Below are 11,470 nucleotides of genomic sequence, written 5' to 3' on the forward strand. Positions count from 1 at the left end.
AGAAAATTCCTAACAAAAGCTACTCGCAATCTGAGCATTTAGATTAATATAATATTTATTTTTAACGGGCTTCACTAGTCACTCAGTGGTAAATGATCTTCCTGCCAATGTAGGAGTCTAGGGTTCCATCCCTGGGTTGGGAATATTCTCTGGAAAAGGAAATGGCAACCCACTCCAGTATTCTTTTCTGGAGAATCTCATGGATAGAGGAGCCTGGCAGGCTACAGTCCACAAAAAACAGTCAGACATGGCTTAGTGACTAAACAACAACACAATATTTATTTTCAGGTCTAAAAATTCTTAGCCCTGTAACAAAATGTATTTTAATAATGAATATTTTCTTTTTCAATAAGCATCTCTAAGTAAATAAATTTCCAGTAATAAGATTCTCTCCAACTGATAAATCAGTACAGCTAATTTTCATTAATTAAATCTCCAATTTTACTGGGTTCTAACATAGTAATTAAAAGGCATGCAAAAATTTGCTCTACATTTACGAGAGAATAGAACACTTTGCAATTTTATTCTGAACTTATACTGACATTTATTATTCTTTTACATTTTTGAACTTTAGTATTAATCTTTGAAAACTCTAGACTTTTCCCAACTTCCCAAGTTCACACACTCCTACAAACTGAAATGCCAGTGTCTACAATAGTGGATCAGAGGTTTTTTCTAGAATTTAACAAGATTTTAAACCACATATTTTTAAAACTTAGCTAGTCCAAACTTTCAGGAATGTAGTCTTGTATTTTCTATTTCTTTCTCAGTGAATCTGTAGTTGATTTTGTACTTCAAAGACCTTCAGTTACCTAAGGCAACAGGAATTTTGACAAATCTGTTTTCAAAAAATTGGAATCAAAACAAAGGTCTAAACATTAAACACAGAATTAAATACAAATATTCAGTAAAGTAAGTAGCTTCTTTATATACTAATATTCCATAAATCTTGTCCTTGTGTGTCAATTCCAAGTTTATAAAATATAATTCTTTGGTCTATAATTGAAATGCTAGTTAAAAACACAAATACTTTTAAAATGCATCACTTTCAACCAGAAAAAAAAGGGGGAGGTAATCCACTCTGTATGGACTAACAGACCTTAGTATACACACACTGTTTACAATGTTTAGTAAAATAATTACAGTTTTAAAGAAGTCATTCCTTGGTGGAATAAGATTTTCAATATTTGCAAGATTCTTAAAGTCACTTTTAGTCATTAACTTGCAATTAGGTTAAAATTCTTACTGGCATATCTATTTTGTAATACCAAATTTTACATTTGGTAACTCATAATACCAAATTTTACATTTGTGCATGTGAATGTAATCCATTAATTCAGGGGTACTAATATTATTTCTAGTATTAATAAAAAAGTAACTGAATTTTGATACAATCAATATTAATATAATTCCTATGCTTTAAATTTGCCTTCACATGTGTATGAATGGACAGGTTTTGTATGCTTTCAAGTATTAAAGTGTAGTCTTTCTCTTTTCTAAAATATCTGTGAATATCTTAAAACCAGTCTCACTTTATCTACTAATGTCTTCTTCACTTTATTTCCCTGAAAACGTCCTCATTTCACCCACTTTGTAGTATTTCCTTTGTTAAGAGATGTTAATATGTTTACAGGGAAAAGGCCATTGTTTCAGCCACATAGCGAACAGCACCTCCACCCATGTTGACCTCACAGGCTGAGTGCCATCTCCCCTGGAAGCCACAGTGTCCACCACAGCCTCGGCGAGCTAGAGCTTCCTGCGTAGCTACAGATGTGAACAGAGTCGACTGCTGCACACTTCACCCACACACACGCAGTCATCTTTCTGTGTTCTGTTACTAGTTTTTATGTGCATTTAATTCTATCGGTCATATTTCACTAGTACGTTCTTCCTGAGTGTAGGAGTTACACCACCTCTCAATTCAATTTTTCATAGCATCTGAGAGCCAACCAATATTATTTTTGGTGTGGTGTTACTTGATAGAGCATATGAAAAACATTAAGAGAAAATAAGTCAGTTCACTAAGTGAAGTCACCCAGTCGTGTCCGACTCTTTGCGATCCCATGGACTGTAGCCTACCAGGATCCTCTGTCCACGGGATTTTCCAGGCAAGAATACTGGAGTGGGTTGTCATTTCCTTCTCCAGGGGACCTTCCTGACCCAGGGTTCGAACCGGGTGTCCCGCATGGTAGGCAGACGCTTTACCGTCTGCGCTACCATAGAAGTATCCAAAAGTACATGCATGGGACCTTTTGAGGGAGGTCATCATTATCTTCATTGCCTCCACCATAGTTTGAAAGCAAAAGTGAAAGTGAAGTCGCTCAGTCATGTCCTACTCTTTGCGACCCCGTGGACTGTAGCCCACCAGGCTCCTCTGTCCATGGGATTCTCCCCAGGCAAGAATACTGGAGTGGGTTGCCATTTCCTTTTCCAGGGGATCTTCCCAACCCAGGGATCGAACCTAGGTCTCCCGCATTGCAGGTAGAAGCCTTAAGCTCTGAGCCACCAACAGAAAATAGTGTATCTTTAAATTTGTCCTGTCTTATCAGAAATATACTTAATCTTCTTTCATTGGTTTAACCTTAAGTATTACACACATACACACACACACATTTCCACACATACTACATTTTTGTCAGGGACTATTCTATATACTCTTTATGCACCCCAGGTTCCCCTTACCCTTCTTTCTACCCTGCATTGTAATTTTTTTTTCTTCTATCCCTTGATAGCATCTGTAAGCTATCAATCTTTTTTAATACAGAAATTACAATCCTGTCAATCTATTATGCATTTTATTGATAAAGAGTAATTATACTGTGGAAAAGGCATTTGATAATAGTAAGGATGGAGAAACACCTTTAACCAAGAGAATGAGAACATTTAGATCATTAAGTTGATTCTCAAAGCAAAAATAAAATGATATCTGGATGAGCCAAGGCCTTTCTTGACTTCTTTATTTAAATATCCAATTCTTTGACACTGCAAAATAGCCTTCACTGCTTTATTTTGCTTATTAGCATCATGATTACTTATTACATATAATTTACTTCTTCACTGTCTTTGTCATTTTTCCACTTTAATGTCAGTCCTTGTGGACAGGGACTTTTCTTTGTTTTGTCCATTTATGTAGCCTCAGACCCTTGAAGAGTGACAGATATAAAGGAGATGCTCAATAAATATTTGCTGCTGTGCTGTGCTAAGTTGCTTCAGTCATGTCCGACTCTTTGCAACCCTACAGACTGTAGTAAATCAATGAATAAAAACTATAATCTTCAAGCTTAGTTATATCTTAAATTTGGTGAAGATTGCAAGAAAGAGTATAGTTGGTCCCATCTGTTTGGACATTTGCTCCAGTACAGCTCCTATTAATACTTCATTAAAATGACTGTAGAGAAATTAGGAAAATGCAGAGAAGTAATTCCTAATACAAAGCTTCCCTGGTGGTTCAGTGGTAAAGAATCCACTTGACAATGCAGGAGATGTGGGTTTGATTCTTAGGTTGGGAAGATCCCCTGGGAAAGGAAATGGTGATCCACTCCTGGGATAGAGGAGCCTGGCAGTCTACAGTCTATGGGGCCACAGAGAGTTGGACATGACTTAGCAACTAAACAACAGTTACTAATACCGACAGCCAATGCTGCCTTCTTCCATCTGGGTTTCCCTGATAGCTGAATTGGTAAAAAAAAAAAAAAAAAAAAAAGAATCTGCCTGCAATGCAGGAGACCCCAGTTCGATTCCTGAGTGGGGAAGATCCCCTGGAGAAGGGGCGGGCTACCCACTCCACTACTCTTGGGCTTCCCTTGTGGCTCAGCTGGTAAAGAATCCACCTGCAATGTGGGAGACCTAGGTTCAATCCCTGGGTTGGGAAGATCCTCTGGAAAAGGGAAAGGCTACCCACTCCAACATTCTGACCTGAGAATTCAATGAACTGTATAGTTCATGGGGTTGCAAAGAGTCAGACACGACTGAGCGACTTAAACTTTTATTTCCACCTGCAAACACTCAGCTCCTAAAGCGAGATGATCACATAAGAGGAACGTGTCATGCACTCACTCCCAGCATCAGAGCTGTGCTCAGAGAATTTGCCCAAGGAGAGAAGCAGGCCATAATGAAGAATTCCAAATTCCTCCTCCAAGGAATGGAAGACCGTGGGAGATACTGTATAAAGGGCCCTCAAAGACGTTCGCATCCTCATCCCTGAACCTGTGAATATGTTACCTTGTATGTCATGTCCCTGGTGACTCAATTGGTAAAGAATCTGCCTGCAATGGGGAGACCCAGGTTTGATTCCTGGGTCAGGAAGATATTCTGAAGAAGAGAATGGCTATCTATTCCAGTATTCTTGCTGGGAAAATCCTATGGACAGAGGAGTCTGGCGGGCTACAGTCCATGATGTCACAAGAGTCAGACATGACTGAGTGACTAACTCATGTCATATTCCAAGTGAGATTAATTTAATTGTTTAAACCCATTACATGTTCCAGGATTCAGAGAATCTCCACCCATTTTTATCTTCCTTGTGGTGGTAGTTTGGGGCTTCTCAGATGGTAAAGAATCTTACTGCAGTATAGGAGACTAGGATTCAATCCCTGGGTCAGGAAAATGCCCTGGAGAAGGAAATGGCAACCCACTCCAGTATTTGTGCCTGGCCATGGACAGAGGAATAATTAGAATCAATCAGTGTTTTGCATTTCCTTTCTCCATTACTGTTTTGGTGCCTGCCTCTCAATCTGGTTAAGCTTGGGTCTCTACAGGAACTATTAAATTTGAGTTATTATTTTTATTGGCACTAAAAATATGAGAATACAATATTCATGGCATCCATAGCCATCTTGTGATCTCAACCACGCAACTATCAAAAAATGAAATCAATCAATACTGTATAATAAATTTTAAACTATTTTTAAATTTGGGGAAATTTTTTCATGACAAGCTGAACTTTCAGCGCATCTCTAGCAGTGAAGATTATTTAAAAAAAAAACATAGATTCTTTTAAAAACCTTAGATTATATCTCAATACCGATTTCTTATCCAGTTTTAAGTCCTCTGGATCTTTTTTTTTTCTTTTAATTTAGTGTGTGCTAGTGAATAAGAAGGGCTTCCCTAGTGGCTCACTTGAAATGTGACCCTTCCCTCATCTTTACTGTTGCCCTATGAATGCTTCTTTAATATAACCACTCAAAACAGATATACATAAAATTACTAGTCTCATTGTAGTAGATTTCTCCTTTGCAAATAAAGCATCAGATTCAGCTTAATTTCAAAAAGTATATGCAACTTGAATTTTCTCAAAACATTGCCACTACAGCAGAATGAAATAAATCTTACCTCTCTTATATCTTTACAAATTACTTGCTATTCCTTTTGAAAAAAATATGTTTGGCACTCAAACAAATTTGAAGAAATGAAAACTAGGGTAAGAACTACAACCTAGCTATTTATTTTTAACAAAAGGTCAAGATAATCATTCATCATCTTAGTTTAAGGATGTAAGAGATATCTTACCAATAAAGCCTTCACCAACAGAAAAGATTTTCTTGAATTATTTAAATTTACATTTTCCTAGTCTTTCTGAGGCTGAATATCTCTTTATAGTAACTCTTTTATTTAAACTGTTCATGTCATTGTGGATTAATATCACAAACAATTTTGAGGGGAAAAAATGACACAAAATAGTTTATTCTATAAGATTCCATTTATTCATACAGTCTAAAACCAGGTAAATCTAATCTCTGCTATTATAAATTAGGACAAAATGCACAGTAGTGGGGATTTATTCCCAGAAGGAATAATGATGTGGAATGGCTAGCTGTTAATGAAGATGAGGACTTATTCCTGGAGGCAATATCCAAGAGGCATTTCTCAGGTGCTTGGAATATTATTCAATTATCTGGGTGCTGGTTACATCAGTGTAGTATTTGTTTCCTAGGGCTTCTGTAACAAAGTAGCACAATTTGAATATCTTGAAAAAACAGATTTTGCTTTTCACAGTTCTGGAAGGTAGAAGTTCAAAATAAGGTTGTGAGCAGGGCTGACACCTGAGCACAATTTTCTAGGCTTATCTCTAAAAGAAGAACTAGCTTTAACTCGATCACATACCAAGATCTATTTCCAAATGAGGTCACATTTGGAAATATGGAGTTAACACTTCAAATTATATTCTGGGGGCAACACAATGTACCCCACAACAGGTATATTTATTTTTTGAAAATTAGACAAGATATACATGAATTGTCTGTTCTATTTTCTTTATGAGTGTTGCACTTCCAGTATAAATTTAACAAATGATGTGATTTACATTAAGGAAAAAATTAAATACCTAGAATAAATCTAGTGAAAGACAAACACAATTACTATGTAAAGAATTATGAAGTTTTGTTGAAAATTACTGAAGACCTAAATTAATGGTGAAATATCTTACCAATTCACTGAAATATTTACTTACATTACAAATATGCGAACTCTGCCCAAAGTGTTATAAACATTTAGTATAACTAAAATAACATCCTATTATTAATTGTTTTCAAGAACAAACCAGGTATTTCTGAAAATTGCATGATAGGGCAAAGAGCCAAGAATGGGCATTTTACTTCTAAAGCTGAAGAATGGTGAGAGAGAATTTGGCATGGTAAATACAAAACTACATATTCTGAAAGCAACACTAGACAGTTTGATATTGAAATTAGTCAGAAAGACATAGACAAATATTACATGATATCAAATATGTGCAGAATCTGGAGAAGTCAAATTCTGAGAAACAGAGAGAGAAGTGACAGTTATCAGTGACGTGGAGTGAGGTAGGGAGATATTAGTCAAAGGTAACGAAACGCTGGGCTGGATGAAGCACAAGCTGGAATTAAGATTGCTGGGATAAATATCAATAACCTCAGATACACAGATGACCTGCCTCTTGAGAAATCTGTATGCAGGTCAGGAAGCAACAGTTAGAACTGGACATGGAACAACAGACTGGTTCCAAATAGGAAAAGGAGCATGTCAAGGCTGTATATTGTCACCCTGCTTATTTAACTTATATGCAGAGTACATCATAAGAAATGCTGGGCTGGAGGAAGCACAAGCTGGAATCAAGATTGCCGGGAGAAATATCAATAACCTCAGATATGCAGATGACACCACCCTTATGGCAGAAAGTAAAGAAGAACTAAAGAGCCTCTTGATGAAAATGAAAGAGGAGAGTGAAAAAGTTGGCTTAAAGCTCAACATTCAGAAAACTAAGATCATGGCATCCAGTCCCATCACTTCATGGTGAATAGATGGGGAAATAGTAGAAACAGTGGCTGACTTTAGTTTTCTGGGCTTCAAAATCACTGTGGATGGTGATTAATTTCACTTAATTTGCATGAAATTAAAATACACTTACTCCTTGGAAGGAAAGTTATGACCAACCTAGAGAGCATATTAAAAAGCAGAGACATTACTTTGTCAACAAAGGTTCATCTAGTCAAGGCTATGGTTTTTCCAGTAGTCATATATGGATATGAGAGTTGGACTATAAAGAAAGCTGAGTGTAGAAGAATTGAAGCTTTTGAACTATGGCGTTGGCAAAGACTGTTGAGAGTCCCTTGGACTGCAAGGAGATCCAACCAGTCCATCCTAAAGGAGATCAGTCCTGGGTGTTCATTGGAAGGACTGATGCTGAAGCTGAAACTCCAATTCTTTGGCCACCTGATGCAAAGAGCTGACTCATTTGAAAACACCCTGATGCTGGGAAAGATTGAAGGCAGGAGGAGAAGGGAACAACAGAGGATGAGATGATTGGATGGCATCACTGACTCAATGGACATGAGTTTGAGCAGGTTCCAGGAGATGGCGATGGGCAGGGAAGACTGGCGTGCTGCAGCCCATGGGATCCAAAGACTTGGACATTACCAAGTGACTGAAGTGAACTGAATGAACTTTCAGTGGTAAGATTAACAAATTCTAGAGATCTAATGTACAGGATGATGAATAAATTAATAACATTGTAGTATATTCTTGGAAGTTGCTAATAAAATAGATCTTGAAAATTTTTATCATGAAAAAGAAAGGTACCTCTGTGATAGGACAGAGGTACTAGTCAATGCAATGATGGCAGTCATTCTGCAGTATATAAATCTATCAAATAAAAATGTTTGACTTAACATTATGTTTTGATTATATCTCAATAAATCTGGGGAATAAAGTCTTTGTGTCTATCAGAAAGATACTATTGGAAAAGTGAAAAAAAAATGACAACATGAAAAATGTTTTCTGCAAACATAACCAACAAGACAGGGACTAACCACATCTACCAGTGTCCCCATAGTAGTTAGTTGGCCTTTGCATCCCACACAGAGTCACCCCTAGAGCATTTGGCTCTGTAACTACTGAAGTCTACTGTTGGGTCCTATAAGACATCTCCTACGTAAGACCACTTCTCCAAGAACCAGAAACATGACCAAACTACCTAACACTGAGAAACAATTAAGAGAATCAGAGAGAATGATGGAGACAGGATGTTTCAAATGAAGGAACAAGGTAAAATCACAGAAAAAGAAGAAACAAAGTGAAGGTAACTGATCTATCTGACAGAATTCAAGGAAATGATCATGGAGATGCTCAGTGAACCTGGGAGAAGAGTGGGTGAGCACAGACCTTAGCAAAGAGTTAGAAAATATCAGAAGAAACACAGAGCTGGAGATTTCAATAATTAAAACTTGAAAATACACATGGGGGAATCAGCAACAGATTAGATGACCCCAATAAACAGATGTGCAAACTGGCAGAGAATGGTGGAAATCGCTTGGCTTGAACAGAATAAAAAAAAAAAGAATTTTAAAAATTAAGCACAGTTTAAGACACATATGGGGCAATATCAAGTACACAAAAAATTGCATCATAGAGACCCAGAAGGAAATGGGAGATAGAAAGGGGCAGAGAACTCATTTGAAGAAATAAGAGCATAAAACTTCCCTAACCTGGAAAAGGGAGCAAATATCCCTCTCCAGGAGCACAGAAGGTCCAAGACAATAGGAGCTCAAAGGGGTTCACAAAAAACACATTATAATGATAATGGCAAAAATTAAAAGTAAAGAGAGAATACTAAATGCAGCAAGAGAAAAGCAACTGGTTATATACAAGAGAACTCTCATAACACTATCATTTGGCTTTTCAGCAGAAATTTTATAGTTCAAAAGGGAGGCATGCTGTATTCCAAGTAAATAAAGGAGGTTCAGATCAAGTCCTGGAGAAGGGAATGGCAACCCACTCCAGTATTCTTGCCTGGAGAATCCCATGGACAGAGGAGCCTGGTGGACTACAGTCCATGGGGTCGCAAGAGTCGGACACAACTGAGTGACTAACACTTTTCAGATGAAGATGGAGGAGTAAGAGGCCATAAAGTTCATCTGCCCCCTCAGGAATGTGTCAAAAATACATCCACATGTGGAACAATTCTCACTGAAACCTAAATGGAAACTGACAAGAGGGCTCCTGTATAACCAAACTGTAGGAAAGAAACAAGTAATCAGGTAGGAAGGGAAGAGAAGTGATTGGGTCAAGACTGGTGCCCCTTGGAGGGGACTCAGAGGAAAAGGGAGATTATACTGACAGACACCCACTCTTGGGATTGAATGGGTCAGGCCACAGATTGGGTGTGACAGTCCTGGAGTCTTTTGTGCGGGAAATAAGCCCCTGTGGCTAATGGTAGAACTACTGGGAGAGATGGAAGGGCTGTGGGAAGCCTGGACTCTGCTCTTCAGGAGTGTGCTTGAACACAAGCACGCTGGCTTGCCCCCAAGACTTGCCCCCAAAGAGAGGTCTATAGATCTTGCTATTTCTTGCTTTTCCATTAAACTTCACCAATATGGTGAGTGTCCTCATCACTGTAAACCTCTTGAACAATCTTAAATGATGTCTATTTCATGCCAGAACCCTAACTGATATAGAAGCTCTTTTTATTTTTGTATCCTTAATTTTTACAAATTTTTTAGTTCATAAAAGGGGCTTGCTAATTTTATTAAACAAAAAAATATTAATATGAGTTTCTCATAGGGAAAATACTCCCAAGGAATTTGGATGATAAGTTTTCTTCACTTCGAATACATTTAAAAGTCAAAAATTTAGCTAAAGTATTTTGTGTGCAGTAAGGAAAAAAAAGCTTTGTAATAATTTATAACATTTTATAAAAGCAACAACATATTTTGCACTTTTTAATTAATTAAAATTCACTAACAATATGTATTAGCAAAATTCAGCTGCTATATGGTAAGCTCACAGATATAAGATTTCTCAGATGAACAGTTAGCAGCATAAGCATAATTTCCGTCAATATATGCACAACTGTATTGATCCATTTTCAGGAATTTTAATCTGCAAAAAAAATTGTAAAGCAAGGTGTGACATCTACAAATGCCAACTTGCAAGCTTAAAATCAACAAAAATGAAATGAGAAACAGTAAAAGAATAAACTAAACAAATCAAAGCAAGAACAAAACTCTGAAGATTGTCTTTAATTACAAAATATTAAAGCTTAACGGAAAATATTAGATGATATCTAATCCTATCCTGTTTAAGTAGAATTATAAGCCAAATGATAAATAATAAAAATATGACAAAGTCTATAGATTTATAAGCTTGCCTAAAACTATGCACAAATTTCTCCTGAGTCCAATAAAGTTAAAAATGTAAAGTCCCTAAAGGTGAGATTTTTTTAGAAGGAACTGGCAATTTTCCCCCAATTAAATCTCACAGGATGATTTTCAAAAAACATAATAACTTCATTTTTCTTGGCTGATCTTTCTGTGCCCTACACACATAACATGCAAACATCTTTATATACAGAAAAAAGTTCAGTTATCAAACTACTGTACTTACAGGCTTTCATTTACTGTGGTGCCATCTTCCCATAACCAGGGTTCACTGCTTTCATTGATTTGAAGACCTATCCATCCTTTTGCTTCTAGCAGTGATAAAATTTCCTATTAGGAAAAAAGTCATAGACAAGAAAAATATGCATATTATAATCCACTCCTTTCAAAGGTTATTGGTTAAAGTTCTCCCAAGGGGTGGCATACATTTACTTAGTTTTAAAAAGATTTTTTTTTCTCAAGATATTTCATTTGTTAATGTGATTTTCTTCTAGCATTAAACATTTAAAAAGTAGTTTATCTAATCTCTCCCTAAGAAAATTGAGTCAAAGAAAGAAAATATCATATACTTTTGAGAATCTCCAGTTTTCCCAAATTATGGTGCCAATCACTAATGCTTTCAAACCAAATATGGTTACAGTAAAACACCACCAACAACAAAAACAAAGACAGAAGTGTCTATCCTACCAGCTCTTCCTTATTATCAGTCTTTAGAAGGTGGGAATTCAGCTCTGCACAGGCAACATGGCTTTCCACCCAGGTTCCGGCTTTACTGGAAAGATGGTAAAAACTATTTCCAAATCCAATCCAGTGAGTGGAACAAAGGTCACAGGAACATT

At 36.8% G+C, this 11,470-nt stretch overlaps 1 long non-coding RNA gene across 3 annotated transcripts; it reads right to left on the minus strand.

The window, feature by feature from the left end:
* Positions 1-5,679: 5,679 nt before the first annotated feature.
* LOC139033944 (uncharacterized) lies at positions 5,680-11,470 on the minus strand. 3 transcript variants are annotated; one of them, XR_011486416.1, is made up of 4 exons: positions 11,319-11,470; positions 10,858-10,961; positions 10,217-10,353; positions 5,680-5,937 (listed from the first exon to the last, which is right to left on the minus strand). It is a non-coding gene; the product is annotated as an uncharacterized lncRNA (long non-coding RNA). The 3 variants fall into 3 exon arrangements; XR_011486415.1 differs by having other exon boundaries at positions 5,680-5,996; XR_011486414.1 differs by lacking the exon at positions 5,680-5,937 and having other exon boundaries at positions 10,181-10,353.

The sequence above is a fragment of the Odocoileus virginianus genome, unplaced genomic scaffold (assembly GCF_023699985.2).
Source record: "Odocoileus virginianus isolate 20LAN1187 ecotype Illinois unplaced genomic scaffold, Ovbor_1.2 Unplaced_Contig_11, whole genome shotgun sequence".
Taxonomy (NCBI): Eukaryota; Metazoa; Chordata; class Mammalia; order Artiodactyla; family Cervidae; genus Odocoileus; species Odocoileus virginianus.